General features: G+C 38.3%; 1 protein-coding gene across 4 annotated transcripts in view; it reads right to left on the bottom strand.

Annotated features, from left to right (window-relative positions):
- The window catches only part of MID1 (midline 1), a 253424-nt gene that overhangs the window by 108533 nt on the left and 125255 nt on the right, over positions 1-19636 (bottom strand). The window contains exon 1 of one of the 4 annotated variants that reach the window (XM_071563029.1): positions 5639-5780. The exons of the other annotated variants lie outside the window; for them this stretch is intronic. The gene's annotated coding sequence lies outside the window, so the exon portion shown is untranslated. Of the gene's footprint in view, positions 1-5638; positions 5781-19636 lie in introns of those variants that run through there. 4 annotated transcript variants of the gene reach the window in all.

Raw genomic sequence — 19636 nt, 5'->3', positions numbered from 1 at the left:
CCTGAGCCTCCAAAATCATACACAGGTATGTTAATAAATGGACACAAGACCACAGGTTGAACTACAGATCAAACACTTGAAGATTAAGTATATTTGTAAAAACCACTTGTAAACTTTATTGGATAGAAAATGAAATTTACTAAACTGCCAATATATGAATATGAAAAGAAGTCTGAAATGCAATAAAATGTGTTATTATGTGTGTGTCCATACAATTGCGTATCCTACATTTATAGTACAAGAGGAATTACAGTCCACACATAGATTATTCCTCAATAAACTATGGAGTGCTTAGGCAGGTAACTACCTGTGGTTTTTGAAATGGCAACATTTTCCGTGCACTATAAAAGGAAAATTTTAGATTTATGTTCATAAAACCTGCAATGGACTATTTAAAAAAAAAAAAATCAAACCAGCTTTCAATTTCTTCTCTTAACACTGAAAAAAAAAAAAAAGCAAAGAAGAAAATAGTATTTTTTGGTCATTTTCTGTGCTGTTCAAGGATACACACAAAATTGTCTTGGGAACAAATTTTCCTTCCAACAAATGAATGTAATTGTTCGATATTCCATTTAATAAACACTTGATTAAACCAATAAATTGCTTCATACCCCAGGTTGTCCCAAGTCCATTACAGATTTTACCTTCAGCACAGACATCAAAGTCTGTGAGTACTCATGATGCTAATAATTGCCAGCAGTGTAGTTTGCATTAGTAATGTGAAAGAACTAATAATCAAACCTCAGATTTTTCTTCAGAAATGTTTGATGAAAACTTCTATAACATTAAAGAAAGCAAGCTGCACAAACCCTGAAGCAAACAAATACTTGTTTTCCCACTGTTTTTTATCAAAGCAGTGCAAATTAATAAATATTCAAAGGATAGTGTCTGTTCAACAGCTCCTGATATGCAAAAACAAATGTTCAGCATGAAACAAAATGACTAGTTCATCCTATTCATACATTTCCATTGAGAGAAGAAAGATTAGCTGCCTTGGCCAGAAGTAAGTTACATGCTGTGTTTCCATGATGTTGAGATAGTTGTTAGCAACATTTAAACAGTATCAATACAGCAAAACCACATCTGCTATGCTGTCTGCAGTGATATAAAGTCTCAACAATATCCTTTTCTGGTTGAAACATATGCTAGCAGGAGAATGTATTTTCAAAAAGTTGAATCCTGTTACATCTCACAGAATTAAAGTCTTTGGCACAACATCAGATATTCCTTCTCATGGGAGCTAAAATAAGTAAAGCTGAAAAGCAAACACACTACGAAAAAAAAGATCATTTCCTGTAAATCCCAAAGCAATCAATAAATTGCTGAATTAATATTATCTATAGTAATATATTAAGTACAGTATTACACACGTGTGCATAAACCTATACTACTATACACTTGGAACAATTTTTGACCTTATTTTTTTCATATTCTTGCAACTTCTGCAGCTTTAAATTCTTTAGATACAAGATTTAATATTTCCTCAAAATTCTTCAGGGGAAGAAAAGCAATGGATTGTTTAATCTTTAGCACATGTGAATCAGCATAGGTCTACTGGTATCAGCAGTGACCTCCTATTAAATTTATGGCTAAAGGTCTGTTCCAAAAAACCTCAACTAAATTCACACTCTTCATTTGAGAAAGTGGTGTTTAATCAGGGGTATATCATGGTCATATAAGAAAAAATGTTGAGGAATAGTGTTCACGTCTTGGTCTGGATACTGGGAGCACGGGAAACAACAACTGAAGCAATGCCAAAATCTTATTAAAGGGGACAAAGTGCTATATACCACACAATTCTTTTTCTCATTCATTTCATGCTAAGAGGTCTCATAGATGGCACTCTGCAACAAAAGAAAGGTAAAATAATTTTACCCATTCCAAACCCACCAGTTTCATAGGGTTTTGATTACACATTAGAGCTGAAAATCTCTTGAATTTCCCCAGCTGGTGAAAGAGCCTTAGGTGACATGGTACACCCTGATCTTTAGCATAGATGATACAGCAATCAAAATTCTCAGAAACTGTGTATTCCAACACATTTGTTCTAGAATCTGTCTACATGGATATGTAATTTGGTGCAGCTTGGAAACACTGGGGCCACTAAACTACCGAAATTTTTCAGGAGATCTTAGGGTGGCTGAAAGAAATGACTGCCTTCTCTTTCCACCAAGTAGTTCCATGAATTCCTTCTCCACAGGTAAGTAAAGGGAATTGTGAATACTACTTAAATTCATAACCATTGCCCTCACCTAGATAATGACATTTTAAGTTATCAAGGAAGAGCCCCAGGGTCTGCTTTGAGCACTTAAAAAGAAAAAGAAAGAAATGTCCCAGGAACTGCTACAGGTATGACAGTGTGACCTCCTACCTGACAGAATCCCCCCTCTCCCCCTCCCCGGACTCTTAACTGAAACTATCTGCAAGGTGTATTTTTGATGAATCAAGGCTCCTTGTATTTATAATCACATTACAAGACATACAGTGTTAACCTCTCACTGTCCTGTTCTCAGGTCCTCACATGTGACCATTAAAAAGCCTATTAAAGATTTTTTACTTTTTTAAAAGAACAAACACATGTTCTCAGAGTTATATTCTGTAGATTCGCAGAGAATATAAAGAGATTTTGGCAATTGCAAAAAAACCCAAACAAACCCCTCTGTTTAACATGGAAGAGTTCCTCCTAATTTATGCCTGCTGTACTCTCAGTATACTGAACTCCTTAAGATCAATGGTGTACTTAAAAATCAAGATTTTAATCAACTCATTAGAAGTGGAAATTAGCTGTGAACCCTGGGAAGGTGAAGGATAAGAAACAAATTGTATCTGTGCTCTGAAGGTTATCAGTTTTGGACCTCTGATACAAACCTCCGTCAGTGCTATAGGGAACACCCAATCCAGGCTTCCTGGGCCCAGGAATAATAAAATGAGAACCAGCAGGACTACTTCTCCATTTGGAAGTAGAATTCTCACACAGGTCCCCAACACACCTTGAGGTCTGCTCTGAGAGGAGTGCAGACACTTCTCATCCTACTGGGGTCAGTCGGCAGACACAGAAAACCGAATTGAGTTGAAGCAACCTATTTCCAGTCGGCACCACTGAGCAGAGATTTTTCTGGATTTGGATAGGTCTGGTCCGTGCTGCAGGTGAAGGGCACTTAGACAGTTCCTGAGAACCAGATGCAATAGGGTCTGCAATAAGTCTTAAGACCAGTCTGCTTGACATGACAAACCTGACTTCAACATCTGTATCTTGTTAATATTTTTTTTTCCAAAATAATAGTTTGCCTTCTGGCTTCCTTCATGCAAATCACGAACCGGGTGCAAGACCCTTGTCCTTCCAACTCATCATCCTTGTCTGTCCTACCATCCTGCAACTCTCTAACAAGCTTTAAAGGGTTGTGTTTCTCCCACTCACACTACCAAGGACAGTAGTAACTGCTATACTAGTCCTCTCCTCATCTTTCTTGGCATTACCAAATGGCAGCATTAACCCAAATAATCCAAAAAGGTTAGGGCATGTGTAAAATAGCACATGATTAAAAATTCTGAGCCTGACACAAGACAACACAAAATAAAACTGTGAAATCACCTGAGAAGAGAAAAAAGGACAGAATTGCATGTAGTGGTTAACAATCTGTGGTTGTTCTGCCCCTAAGACACGAAAGGGTTTGGTATCCCAAGCCCTCCTGTGCAGTGACTTACTACCCTTCCTTACTCACAATGAAGTGCAAAGTCTTAGTCTAGTCTTTGCTAACAAAGCTAAATACTAAGAAGATGACACTTTTCCACTTAGCCTCTCTTGAGGACTTTCTAAGTCGTATCAGCTGGTGCTTTTTGCAAAGAACTAGTAAAGCTTTATTAGTTACCAGGGCATACCCCCATAGATTTTATTTCTTGCAGAAGTGTTATTTAGCAGAAACATGCCACAATAAATGCTGGTGTTCTCAAATATTTTCATCTATATATTTATATCATTTAGGAATATTACCCTTTAAAGGCTTTCTAAAGACCTGAGACAAAACCAATCATTATCCATAGCCACATAATCTTGCCTCACAGGTTTTTAGTAACAACACTGTGACAAAGCTTCATTACTTCAAGCTAAGAAAGTAAGAGCAGCAAAGGGCTGCATTGTATCAGCAATGTAATTTGCAGTCTGTATTGTTGCTGTACAACAGCCAGAAAATCCAGTATCAAATTTAAGCTCACTCTGCTGAGTGAAAGGTTGTCTTTCTGAGCTGTCACTATACAGTGTCTTTGTTCCTTAATAGTCCCACTGGGCAGCGTTTGATTTGTACAGCTCTTCTGTGTTTAAGGAGCTCCTGATCCTGGGTAAGGCCATGCTGACATTAAGGGAAAATGTTCTTTTACTACCCAGCTATAGCTGTGCTCTGGCAACACACACACACATGTACTCACACACATGCACATGAAAAGGATTCAGGACTACTTACTAGTTTGGTTGGACCACTTACTAGTTGACATACTCAAAGTAATGGTTCTGCAGATAATCTTCAGAACATCCCAAAAGGGAATAGGAAAAAGGAACTAAATTGCTTCTGAATAACTATATCAATACCCCAAACAGCCTTCTCAAGGAAAACGTTCTCAATGCCACTCACAAGGTAGTTCAGTAGCTTTTAAGACAGCATGGGAACAGAAGACAATAGCTTAATTACAGCCCTCAGAGACACTCTTCATCAATGACACAAAAAGTCTCACAGTTTATCTCAAAAAAAAAAAAAAGGAAGAAATTGTACATTTCCTGTAAGCTGGCAAGCAGGTCAGTGTTACTGTAATAATCAAAGTGGCACTTGTGAAAGAGTTACTGGTAGGCATCTGCACAGTCTCCAGCTTTTTCTTCCAGCAGTTTCTTAAATATCTACTTTAAAAACTCACTGAATATCAGCTTATCCTGTTCTTATGCAACGGGTCATCTTGAAATATTTCACTGGGAAAAATCACATTATAAATTCTGTACCTGTGGACTATATATGCTGATTATCCTAATTGTGTGTTGCATTTTGTGGGCTTTTGTGGATACAGAACTTGCATATAAAATAACTGTAGTGACAAGATCATCACTCTGAGCATACTGGTGCCAAAAGTACATCTTTTGAAAAAACATCATCACTTGGGCATCATACTTGAAGCACGTCACCGCCTTTGGTTATGTAACTTGATCAGTTACAAATAAATAAATAAATGAGATTTGAAAGACTTTGCACAAGGAGTGAAGCAGGCTTCAGGGAAGGACTGTATTTTTTTTCATTTTTCTCATGTAAACATGTATCTCAGCCTTCATCTGTTATTTTAAAAACAGAATTACAATGCTTCGGATGTTGCTAATAATATGCAGATGTTAATATGACTTTATCTCCCTTAGTGGTTTTGCAACAACTAACAAGACAATAACTCCTTGTTTGAAAATAAGATGAAAAATACTCTTTGCTAAAAATGTTCAATTTTTCCCAGACTTTTCAGTACCAAAAAGATCATCACAGCAACAGAGCAAACCTCAACTCCACCCTGACTGCAAAACCCATTATAAAATACTTCCCAAATTACTTGCAATGGCAAGCCTACATATATGCATGAGCTCCAGTCCCACAAAGCCACCCAAGTGCATACCCACCGCTGGATCCCGCCCTACATCTTCTGGGTGCATCATTGCTGTGGAGACAGGGACCGCGCTGACCCTCCCAGAAATCCCGGCAGCCCAGCTGGGACAGGCGGTAGGAGCCACCACTGTCTCAGCAATCCTGTGGCAGCACTGACTGTGTCTGCAACTGCAAGACAGTCGCAGCTGAAACACAACAGGAAAATCTCCCCTACAATTGCAGGAAAAACCGCTCCACCTAATCGCCTCCGCCAGGATCCGTGCTCCCAAAGCCAGCCCTTCGTACTGCGCCCACGGCAAAACACCTCCTTCTTCGTCCCAAGGGCCAGCTCTGGCAGGGTGAGAAGGCAGGAGGAAATGAATCCTCTTGCAGAGGATCCCAGGAACTCACCCACTGGCTGTGGTGGGACAGTGCTGACTCGTAGCCTGGGCTCAGGTGGGCTCAGCCCTGGGGGCAGTCACTGAGTGAGCGCTGGCAGCACCCAGCCCTGCAACAGGAGGCTGACTAGGACTGGCCAGAAAGAAGCTGACTCCAGAATGGCAGAACTCTGCATGACATATTTGTGGTAAATAATTACTTCACTTCTTTTTGACTGTTTTCCCCAAGTATTACTCAAAAATGTAACAGCACAAAGTCCAGCAGGAGTTTGCCAGAAATGTGACAGTCTGAGAAAGTATAGCACCTCAAGGACAGACTTCTATTTCTACAAACACCATGGAGACCCCTGTTTCTGAATTCATCAGTTGAAAAAAAAAGATGACAGCAATAGCTTTTTTTTTTTTTTTTTGTATTTTAGCTAAACTTGCCTGTAAGCAGCAAACAGAAACAAAACACTGCAAATGCTTTAGCAAAGTGCCAAGAGGAATTCTAACTGAAATCATCTGGTCTTCAGCAAAGGTGTTAAATAATCACACAAAGTGGAAACAGCAGGAAAGAATTGCTTCCTTGTGTTCTCCGTTTTTCATATTGTAATGCCTTTTATACAATGGTAACACAACAAAGTGAAACAAAACATACCTCAGATGTTTGAACATAAAGTTGCAAATCCACACTGGTCTTTGGTTTTTTTTCTTCCATTGGAAGAACCAGCACTTTGTTCTTGTTGAACCAATAAACAACTATTGTGATTATTTAATTTCCTATTCATTTCATTTCTTTGAAACAATAGACCAGAGCTCTCATACAAATGCACATTCTTCATAAGGTTTTTAAAGCTTTCTGCTGGCAATGTCTGTTATCTTGTATGTGGAATAGCAGCTTCAAAAAGGCAAACTGAGCATGCAGAAAGCAAGACGGATGAGCCAAAGGATTACAATTAGTGGAATTCCTTTCCACGATATTACATGTCCACGGATAATCTATAGACAACTCAAGTTATAAGTAGCCCAGCACATAGCACAAGTCCTAGCTGGAAGAATTTTAGATTCCTCAGCTCATATCCTGTCCTTGATCTTGCATCATGCAGTTTCTTTAGACTGTCCTTCCAGTCATGCTGGCTTGTACTCATCCAGACACATTTGGGATGAATCAGTCCAAATGATTCTCTCATTCTGTGATTAGGAGATGTGGCCTGCTGCTCTGTTTGTCCAGACTATAGCTAGCCTGAGGTTTTCATGCTGTTTGCTGGCAGACAACAAGCCACAGCTTAAAACAGTTTCAAGGAACAAATATTTTTTTTAATATTTAAATCTTCTTAATCAATCACAAAAGTGATGCAAAACAATTCCAATAACCTCAATTCTACAGATATATTTTCCTTGATTTCTGCATCTGCTGCCTCAGTTTGAAGGTAACATTGCATGTGTTACAATAGACAATGCTGGAAGGAGCTTCAGAACTTAAAGTGGAGTATGTCTTATGGGATGGTTTGTTTGCAAAGGCTTCAGTGTACTTTTCACTGCTTATACACACAAATGCACATATACACTTGTGCAAGTAAATAATTACCCATGGCCTCAAAAACTCCTATTTGTGCCACTGGCTATACCATCTTGTTTGAGTTATCATTCAAGAATCTCAGCCTAAGACAAAGAATGCATCTGACAAATATCTCTATCTCAGTAATCTCACTTCTTCCACTTTCTGAACTCGTGTGAAGAATAAAGTAGATGCATTCTAGCCTTCCTCCACTGCAATACCTACTGAAATTCATGAAAGCCCCAAAAGAGAGGTCTCTGGACATGGAGTTAGATTCTCATATAGCAGAAGGACTGAGATTTATGACTGAATATAATCAAATTATCACAGTTCAACAAGGTACCATCTTTAGATTTGAAAGCCAACAACATAGCTGTGCATTTGCATACTTAGGATACCCACCAAGAGCTTTGGTAAATCTTACTAAGCAAACAAAAAATAGCTCCTTTCTGCTGAAAGTTGCCACCTTCACCCCAGAACCAGTAGATTAAGTGCTGAACCACATTCATGTGTTTCTTTGCAATGTACAAACTACAACTTGCTTAAGGTGTATATGGTTGCAGTAACATAGAGCAGGGAAAATAAGTAAATGGTAACTGTAATTTCTTAAACTATGTCCAAAAGATTCAGTAGATTTCAACTGGCAATGTCTCTAGCTCAAACAGGCTGTGAAGAAATTCAGTCTAAAACTGTGAGCTAATCTATTACTAGAGAAATAACTTACTGTATTTAAATTTAATATAGCTTAAGGCTCAGATACTTAGCAAATATCCATCTATTGAACAACTATAAAATTATTCCTTCATTATGTGTGAGTTCTAAAATGATGTATTTCTGATGTCAGTCTCCAGAATGTATCTATTTGCTGTGCAGCCACTGTTTTTGATGAATTCAGGGCCAATTCTGCATAATAAGAGTTTGGTCAGTGTGATACTGTTGTTTAAGGAAGTGTCAAGTATCATACTTCTTATTCTGTGCCCCTCACAGCTGTGCTGTAGAGTAACACAGTGTTCCACTTAAAATGCTCCTTGCGACCAACAAACAGCACCTTAGGAGCTGAAGCAGATCAGCAGTAGTAGAGAAGCAAGCAGGTGCCCAACTAGATTACAAGAAACCACATTTCCATAAAACATCCAAAGTTGTAGAAAAAGATAATACCAGGACTGAGTGGGAGAAGCAACTTAGATGGGGCACAAAACCACAGTTCAGTGTCACTCTTGAAATTCACTGACCCACACACATCCAGTACAGCTTTTTATTGGGTCCAGTTGTGTCACTAATAATTCAGGCATAAATACCTTGGTAAAAAGAGCTGGATTTGAAAATTGGTCCATATGTAATTTAAGAAAGCTAAAAAGTAAGACTTTTTTTTCTTGTTGGTTTGGAAATCCTAATATGCTGTTTCCAAAATCTCATTTTTACTGCTTTGCAATCTGCACCCAAAATAGAATTCTCTATGCTACTTATTCAATGTGCAGAGCAGAAATACAGGAATACAGTCTTTCTCTTAAAGTTAATTACTTGTGGAATTTTATTCTACCTTATTTTAATAGACAGGGGGCATACATTTTTAGACAGATAGGTGCTGCTGCCAGGCACATGCTCTGAACAATCACTCCACTGTCTATGGAAAGCAGATACCAGTGTAGTATAATGAGATCATAGTGGAGCTATAATATTAACGAATGGAACATATCTGCTAATATGTCTGCAGTTGTAACTTTTTGCAGGCAAGCACAATCCAATGAATTACTTACTCTATACAGCTTAATCATAGGATTTTATGATGAAGAAAACCAACAGTGAATTGGTTAAAAATAGTCTCTTGCCATACGGTCGGTCAGCACAGAAGGGCTGATCCAAATGACACTTGCAACACATTTTTGCTGAACAGGGACAGAGTTAGAGCAGCTTCCTCACTGTTCTGAGCAGTATATCAGAGATGTGGAGTTTTCCTGCTCTGGGCAAATACCTTCAGTACATTTCTTATTAGTCACATCCTCTCTCAATCCAAATAGAACAAGTGGAGAAAATACAGATGCTCCCGCCTTTGGTCAGCATGTGCATCTTGCAATTTGCTTTGAAATCAAAGTAAGTAAAAGGAAGAAAAAGGCAGTCTGGCTTTTCAGAAAAATTAGGAAATGTCACATCAGCGAGAGCAACTTATGTGATACAATATGAACAGCTTCTTAACATGAAATTTCTTCATGTGAATGCTGAGTACTAATTCTCCCTCAAATAGTTAATATTAATTGCTTTTTGGTCTATAAACCCCCTCTCTTCTCTCATTGATGGAACTTTTAAGAAAATAATGTCTGACTGTATGCAGGTATGCCATTTTTCCTCTAATGCTTCATTTGCAATTTACAACATTATTTAAGTATAATTTGAGTTTGGCTCAATAAGCTATACTATATATGACCCACCATTAAAGCTCTTTGGAAAAAGGCAAAGTGTCATTTCAACAGCAGCATATGATTCTAAAATATTTTATGCCTTGCTGGAGGAGAAATGTGTAGTATTCGATTCATGTTTGACAAACAGATTATGAGCTGCTTCATCAAACATCTTATTTCCCCAATTCAGACAAAAGAGTATTTTTCTATACCTCAAAGTAAGTCACAAATAAAAAATCACGTTGTTGACAATGTACAGCAGCTGCTTGTGAACTTGGGGGTAGGTGTGGCAAGGAAAGGGAAAATGAAAAGCTACTCTCAGCCCATTTCTCTGCTACGCACAACTTTTAACAATACCCTGCCATCAATGAAAACTTTTGCTCAGAGCTGCATTTGGGGTTTTGGATAGAGAAAAAGATTAACTACTCTGTTTGTAATTGTTAGATTAACAATTACAGCACTGAATTCTAATCTGACCCCTTGAAGGACATTGAGGGAATGATGAAAGGAGGAGTGTGAAAACGTCAGTAGAACCATCTTTTGAAATAAGATTTGAAGAGTATCAGTGTGCAAGGATATGCTTAAAAACAGGAAAAAGGATAAAATCAAGCTAGCCAAAAGCAGAGAAACTTGATCCTTTTTATGTATTCTCCTGAAGCGTATCCTAAAGGATTGTTTACCCTTTCAAACTCATCACACAGAAGAGGTTTTGTACTGAAAAGATAAGAAAATTGTTTTCTTTTCCTTTGTTGTTAACTGGTTTTTACCAGTATGATGCCAAAACAAACTTGGGCTGACACTTAGTAAACATAAAGCTTGAACTTTTTAAAGACACCTTTTGAACTTACAGTCTCTGCTGTAGCACTAGAAAAAGCAGTTAATTCTAAATGGTAAGGAGGATATTAAGATCTAAAAATCTAGACAGCCTAGATTTTGGAAGGTTTAGAATACAATCTTAATTCTGAGGGTCCTGCCTATATCTAAATCCCCCACGGTTTTCTATTTAAGATTTTTTTTTTTTAATCTTAACAGGCAGATTAGTCTCTTTGGTGGAAATGCTTTACAAAGAGGATGTCTGATTATGCTCTACCTCATGTGATCTGTGCCAGAAAACTGGGATGCAAATATCACTTTAACAAACTTGAGAAATGCTGTCTGAGTCTGGTCATATTTTTATATAATGACCACAAGGAACTGTATTAGAGAAGCTGGTGAAATTTAATTTAATTTAAATTTATTTTCTTAAGCATTGAAATATAACCCTTAGAGTCACAGGAAGATGATGTGGTATTCATAAGTAATAGTACAAATCTACACTTCCAGTAATTACAAGTGTGTTTTAGCCTCATACCCAGCTCTCAGTTTTGCTGAAAAAAAAAAAAAATCAAAACTCAAGTTGCCCAAAGAGCTCTGCAAGCACTGTCTCAATGCTCAATAAGGAACAATTAGTATTGTCATGTCCAAATGTCTTGATAAGTATCAAACTGTCTTTAGTCTTTGCTTTTAAGCCACCCTCCTTGCTGAAAATGATGCAAGTTTGAGTCACATAAAGAATACAGAATTAGGTAGAAGTTTCTTCCAAAAAAAAATTACACTTTACTCAACATTCCTGAAAGAATACAGAAAAATGATCAAGACCAGTAGATAAGAATCACCCTTATGAAACTTGATGTTAAGACATGTTATCTTTACTGACTCAGACACTGTATGTACAAGCAAGTGCAAGTATATTCCCTTTGCCATATGTACTTCCTGTAGGTTATACTTTGCCTTACACAAATTGATGTATTCCCAAGCAACTACATTATAATTTGGAAGGGCATAGCTTCGTCTATTATCAAACTACTACTGTAATTACAAACTTAGGACTGCAAACCAGAATCTAACATTTGCATATTAATAAAATGTTGTTACAAACAATTCCCACAATCATGTCATAAATTTCTGTCTTTCTCACTCACGTGTAGATGTGTGAATTGCAGCTGAAACTTCAGTTCTGTTTCCAACTAAAGCCACAGTTCAACAGCTTTCTTATAAAGGAAGTATCTTCTTACTTTTCCTAGTTACTGCAGCCAGGACCAGTTATCACTCTGTGGATGCAACCAAAATTGTGTATTCTACACCCTCTACTTAATTTCTGATGAACTGTTAATAATGGATCATTTGCAGCAGCTGCCCAGGGCACACCTGACACCTCAGGCTACAAAGTGAGTGTTAAAGAACCCTGAGAGGCATGGGACTGTTTCTGTCTTCACACCAGTGACCCAGCTGTGAAAACTCCCCTCCAGCACTTTCACACCCAGCCTGAGGAGTCATGTCTGCTAATGGGCTATTAGAGACTGGCACAATAGGAAGTTGCAATTACCTAGACCATCAAAGATTCCAAAAATATCCAATGACTCACAAAATTAAAGCACCCATTGTGAAATGCCTTGCCCTGTGGGAGTTACTGGGCATTCCCACTGAACCTGAGCATATGTAATGTTCAGTTTTGGGACTTCTGGTACTACTCTTCAGATTCAGAGGACCAGAACCTCAACAGGACTGCAACTTCCACTCTTGACAAGACTGTGACCATCATCCTCACTAACAGGTTTTCCTTTGCTTTGACTTTGTACTTGGGGGTACCATGTGGGGCTCTGCACAGGGGCTAAAGAACACCATTCTGTTCGTGCCCAAGCTGCTGGGTTATACATATGGGGTTTGTGGGTTAAACCCAATTTTTTCTCTATATTGTTGTATTTATTGTAATCTTTTTAGTAAATTGTAACTCTTACTTGTAATCTCTCTTGAATTGAGTTCATTTCTCCTGCTAGTTTACCTTTAAACCAGCACATTACTGCAAATAGTAGTGGCAATTGCTCTGCAGACACTAAGAGACAGCGTCAGACACATGAATTTCTTGGGAACACTAGATAAAGTTAAGTTCACAGACAAGTTTGTAGAGGATTAGAACCAAAGCAAGGGTATGCTAATGAAATAATCTTTAGACTTGAGGGTGTGTCTTGTTTTCCAGTGATATTTCTATATGCACTGTATCAGTACATTTTAAAAGGAATGAGGAACATTAGCAAATTGAAACAGTCTTGCAAGGTATTAGTAAAAGAAAGATATGCCTTTTAATAAAGAACATTAATTTAAGAAAAACAAAGCAATGCATCAGAGAACACAAATCCTTATTTATCAGCACAGGGCCTGTGAAGTGAATTAAGTGCCCTTTACAAATGCCAAGACTACAGGACAGAGGTCCTCGATATGTATGGGAACATATACACCCTTATGGTATTTTTTAAGAGTTTGCCTAGTGAAGAGATACAACTATTTACAAATGTGTGTAAAAGAGGACTATGGATATTCAGTGTTCTCAATGGAAAGAAAATTGCTTAAACATAAAATTTATATACTTAGTCTACAGTTAGTTCAAAGACTGATCCCTCTAACCTTACATAAGATGAATTTAAACACAGACCTCCAGAGACTGCTAAAGAAAACATCTCTGCAAAGGCAGGCCTTGCTGATTATGCTTGATTTATGTGTTGATTCATGTTTTTTTGATACTCCAAAGAAATACGAATCACTGTAATACATTACGTACTATTTTTATATGCACTACTGACCGGTTCATCTGATTTTTCCTCCATTCTAAAGCAAATGAGAGGATTCATAAACCAATATGGATTGCACAGAGCTTTCTTACAAAGTTCAAGTTTTAATTAATGAGTTACTAGAGCAAGGACCACTTGTTAAACATAGAGCTCTAATTAATCCCATCAATCACTCTTCCTCTAAGTATTCATAACTTGCACGAAATTAAATAAGAACCAATCTTGGACAACAGAGCAACCATTTTTTCCTATTTATTATTAAATCTCTAATTATCTGGCAACTTTCCTCTTGTGTCATACTCTACTCTTTATTTTCTTGTCAGTGTCTTCATCACAGTGTGCACCTGCAACTAGGCAAAAAAACCACAGCTCACTGCCAAATTGCAGATTAAGGACTCATGCAAGTATTCTCTCCCATCAGTCTGAAAGAAGTGCCTGTCACTCAAGTTGTAGGATCTCCAGAGCCCCTGCAGTTCTCAGTATCACTATCACTGTAGTCTATGTAAAAGAGTTTTCCACGAAAGTAATGCTGACAAATAGACAAAGAAATGCAGTACTGTTACTGTACCCTACCATAAAATAGAACACAAATTACAACTAAAGGCATGATAGGAAACAGTCCATTTTTTCTCAAGAAAAAAAAAAAAAGGAAAAAGCTTTAATGACAACAAAGTCTGGTAGGAAAATCAAAGAACAAAGGCTCCAGTAGTGACTCAAGAAAAAAAACCCAAACTCAAATTGTTATTAAGCAGTAGCAGTGTCTTTAGGGAGAAATTTTTATGAAACCTCCAGGTCTTCAGAATGAAATTTTTCAGCCTGAAAGGAATGACAAAGTCCTCTGGCAGAGGTGGCAAACTTTAAGTTTCTGTTGATGACACAGTCAATTATGTGTTTCAAAAGGTCATACAAGACTGGTAATATACCACAGAGAATACCAGCTGAGAATAATACATATTGCAGCTATTAATTTTAATCTCCTCAAACCTCAGATTTTTAATGCAGACATATTGTTTCATAGGAAACAGTGACACTAGATTAACCCAATGTTTCTCTTCACAGCTGCCATGGAAAGACTATGCCCCATAAAAAATGGGAGACTTAAAATAGGAACAAACGAATTACTGACTGAACCTCTCCCAGGAATACCCACTCTACTGATGGTGATAGGCAGCTGGGCAGCCATCCCTGTGACCATCTTACATCAGTTACTCCTCTGAGAGCCTTTTTATACTTTGGCCCTTCATAACACACCATTGCAACAAGATCCACAGTTGGATTTAAGCTTTGGAACTGCTAAACAATAATTTCACAAAAAAACAAACCAAACAAACTAAAAAAACAACAACAACAACAAAACACAACCATCAAAAAAAAAGAAGATACAATGCCTAGTAGTGCTATACAGACTGAAAATTCACAGAATCAGGGTCTTGATGCTATGATTTTACTATTGCTTGCAAATTCAATTCTCCATTTTAGGTAAAATTTATTTGCCACAACCATCGTCAATTTATGCCACCTAGCTTTCTATAGATTAAATATACAAAGCACAAGTCCCTTGAAAACCAGAAGTTACTGGGCTGCAAAGAATGGTTTGCAAAGGTCAGGTTATTCTTTAGCCACGTTTGTTGATTTAGCTCAATTTTCAGTTGCCAGTAGAGACAGCTGCTATGCTCTGCAATTTTCCTCTCCACTTGTCAGTCCTGTATATATTATCAGCTCAGGAATGCAATCACTTCTTTTCTTCCTTTTTTTTTTTCTTTCCTACCTTCTTAATCTAATTAATGCCAACCAGAATAAATGTGTCTTTGTGAACTAGTCAGACATAGTAGCGGCTGCTCTGGGTAGCTGCTCCAGGTGGTCATTTGTGGCCCTCCATATTTCACAGAGCAACCAAACAGGTTCAGCAACATCTGACATCCAGCATGACTTGGCAGGGAAGGAAAGAAAAAGGACAGATAAGACAGGACAAACAACCCACCTCTGGATTACTTTGCACTAACTTCTACAGATCTGTTGTAAATTCAAGATCATGATATTTTTTGTTTAACAAAGACAGAGCAATTACATTTTTTTCTGTAAAAAACAAAAGGAATCTGCTCAAACCTTGAATAATGGTCACAGTGCACTTACTACACAGCAGCCAGCCTACAGGGACTTTTCTGGGAAACCAATCTGGCTGGCAGACAACTCCCCCTGACAGGAGACTTACTGTATTAGTCGAAAACCACAGACTCTTATAGTGGATGTAAGAATATAAATGTGACATTTTCTCACTACTGTTGTTTTCTGGTGGATCATTCTAATATTATCTTCTGCTTGCATTTGCCCTAGATGAGAAAATCACTCTAGCAGAACACAAACACTCATCACCTCCCTTCCAGCCACAAGAAATGATGAAAAGGTATTGTATGAACCTGAGATGCTGGAGAAAAGAAGTAGCTACAATATGCCAGAAGGAACACTTTCCTGCCACTGAAAGTTAGAGTAAATCAGTTATATCCTATGAGACTGATGTGTTAACAGCTCTGCTTCTGCACTGTTTTGCAGTTGTTTTCTGCTCAAGTTCCTCATCAGTACAGAGATCCAAACTCAAAATAGCATTAGAATCATCATCTGCCATGGAGTCACACCTGAAATGTAAATCCATCCTTTGATCCGTTTGCTCCATTATTATTAAATTTTTTGCAGCTTCTTTTCCCATTATCAGTTAGGAAAAGTCAACTTCAGTTATCTCTGATGTCACAGAAAGGATGAGCCAAAGAGCACAAGGCTGACTATATTGTCAAGAAACCAGTTTGAGAAAGGGCAAATGGGGCAAGGGCTGGTTAAATGGGGCAGACAGGTGTCCTGTGTCAAAGAATTAATAGAGGAAGTTCCTCTAGACATGAATGAAAGTAAAGCTTTAATTTCAGCCATTAAAAAGCTAGACAAAATTTTAGCTAGCTGATTGAGGTTCTGTCTAGGAGATAACTAAAAGAGTCATTCCAGAATGGGATAAATCTTCCTCTGGAGACAGATGTCCAAAATAGGTACCATGAATGTCTCTTTGTAGGTAATCATCCCCTCCACTACTGATTCAGAGAAAACAAGTACAGTCAGGCTGTTCTGGGTTCCTGACCCTCAGATAGCTAAATCAGTCCTCTCTGGAAGAGAAGGGATGTGTAATTGCAGTGAACAGATAGTTCATATCCAGTTCATGCCATTTCCTCCAAAGCCTGCTCAGATTCCTGGATTGCCATCAGGAAAAGATGACCCAGCATTTCCTCAAAACTTTCACAAAGGCCAGACTTCCTCAAGCCAAGCAGAAATAGGCAGAGCTTGTTTCAATGCACATACCTGATTTTCACTAACTTGTAAATGTATTTGAAAGACTTACAGATGCAGTGGTGAGGGGAGACACCATCTTAATGACATAAAAATGCCTACACAAGTCAGGAAAAACCCCTTAAGTCTGTTTTCAGTAGCTTGCTTTAATCAGTTTTGAACAGCATCTGAAACGCCAATTAAAGCTGCTCTAATTTCCAGCTTATAATAACTAAGTCTTGGAAAACAACCCATAGAAGCTGATACTATTTTTTCTTCTCTTTCAACTCAATCAACAACAGTGCATATGTGAAAGGCCCACATACACACAACTACTTGTTAAATTACTTTCTAGAGGTGCATATGGTTTAGGAAAGGAAAGCACTGCGGAAAATACCACAAAAGTAGTAAAGACATAGTATAAATCCTTGACAAGAAGCATGGCAGAGCTCCTGTCCAAAACACATAAGCAAGATATAAAAAATTAGGTTGTATCGGAGCTTGTCAGAGCTTCCAGCTCAACTTGAGGAGTGTATAATTCAGCAATGAAACAACACGATTCTTAAAGCAGGAGGAAGATCAGATTCAGAAGTATTACTTTGAGAAAGACCCTGTGTAAAAAAGTAATTTTTATACTCCTAAATGTGTAGGATACCCTGCAGCTGCTGTGAAGTCCATTTCTCAAGTAGTAATACCAAATGAAAAATAAAAAAAAAATCAATAATAAGGGGGGAAAAAAGTGGATCTATGGGGAACAAAACTGATAGGATTCATTTTTCTTATCTGTTTTCCTAAATATAACTGTCTACCATACTAACCTCCTTTGTTGCCACTTTAGGCCTTCTACTTCACAAGATCAGAACTTTTCTCCTTTCTTTCAAAGGAAATGAATCTGAGGGATAGAAGGAAGTAATTTATGACGGGCTGCTTTGTTATACTTAATGTGTCATTCTTAAGGACTCCATCTGAAGTAAACTCATTGGACTAAAACCATCAGCACTACATTATAGAATTATAGAACTGTGTAGGTTGAAAAAGACTTTTAAGATCATTGAGTGCCAAATGCACCAGTAAATCATGTCCTTAAGTGCTATATGTCTTTTAAATACCTCCATGGACAGTGAATCAATCACTTCCATGGGCAGCCTGTTCCAGTGCTTGACAGCTTTTTTTTAGAAATGTTTTCTAATATCCAATCTAAACCTTCCCTAATGCAACTTGAAGATATTTTCTCTTGTCTTATTGCTTGTCACTTGGGATAGGAGACCAACTCCCAGCTCATTGCAACAACCTTTCAGGTAGTTGTAGAGAGCAGTAAGGGCCCCACTGAGCCTCCTTTTCTCCAGGTGAAACATCCCCAGCTCCCTCAGTTGCTCCTCCTAAGACTATTGACAAGGTTCATTGCCAGGATGCCATTGTCTTTCTTGGCCACCTGGGCACACTACTGGCTTATGTGGACCAGCACCCCCAGGTCCGTTTCTGTCAGGCAGCTTTTCAGCTGCTCTTCTCCAATTCTGTAGCAATACATGGGGTGCAGGACTGCACTTTGTCATGCTGAAACTCATGCAATTGGCCTTGCCCATTGATCCAGCCTGTCCTACTCTCCAGCAGATCAAACTCCTGCTCAACTTGGTGTCATCTGCCAACTGACTGAGTGTGCCCCCAATCCCTAGTTCAGATCATTGATAAAGATATCAGAACTGTTCCCAATACTGAGCCCTGGGAAACACCACTGGTGATTGGCCTCCGGCTGGATGTAACTCCATTCAGCACCACTACCTGGCTCAGCAACTCAGACAGGTTTTTAGCCAAAGAGTCCATGCCGTGGGCAGCCAAGTTCTCCAGGAGAATGCTGTGGGAAACAGTGTCAAAGGCTTCAATTAAGTCTTGGTAGACAACATCTACCGCCTTTCCCTCATAGACTAGGCGGGTCACCTTGTCACAGAAGGAGACAAGATTGGTCAAGTAAGACCTGCCTTTCCAAAATCCATGCTGGCCGGGCCAGATCCCCCTGTTGTCCTGTATGTATCCTGTATGTGCCATGTGATGGCACTAGAGATGATCTGCTCCACTTAGTGCTTCACTGGCACCAAGGTCACTCTGACATTATCCTCTCTGCTCAAGGGGCTGCACGTGCCAGCCACTCAATGAGATACTCTCTGAAAAAGATGAGAAACCAAAACATTTTCCTTGCATTAGCAAGGACGTAAGAAAGTCTAAGAGATGAAATATTTCAGCAACCATGCATGAATTCAAAAGGCAGCAGAACAGCCATCAGTTACTTAAATGTTTAATGCTGGAAGATTTAATGCTATCCTTAGTGAATCTTTTTTTAGTTAACAAGAGAACAAATGTATTTTCTCCACGTTGATTTTTCAAAATCTTTTAGGATTAATTGGTTATAAATAAATCTACAAAATAAACAAGCAAGCAATATATATAAGAATTACCAGAATATGTCGAAAGTATTTTTTCCTCCATATTCACATTCAAGAATATGTTAATTCTGTCACCAATGCTAATCTCCTTTGACATAAAGAACCTGCTTAGTGTCTGAGAAGACAGATTAAAAACTCCACCAAGTGATTCACCAGAAGTCCTGCTATCACTGCTAACATTATTTCAGGATATACCCTGTCTCATTTGCAAGCTACCTTTTTTTTTCCCCCCAGTGATGACTGATTTCACAATCTTGTTTTCTATTTAGAGTAGTGACAGTGGGGTGGCTCTCTTGTGAGGAACTCAGAAATTATGATTATGAGACTGGCTGACTTTACTGAAGGAAGCT

This window comes from Pithys albifrons, chromosome 1 (genome assembly GCF_047495875.1).
Source record: "Pithys albifrons albifrons isolate INPA30051 chromosome 1, PitAlb_v1, whole genome shotgun sequence".
Taxonomy (NCBI): domain Eukaryota; kingdom Metazoa; phylum Chordata; class Aves; order Passeriformes; family Thamnophilidae; genus Pithys; species Pithys albifrons.
The sequence above is the reverse complement of the archived record's forward strand: the minus strand, read 5'-3'. Positions and strand labels throughout refer to the sequence as shown.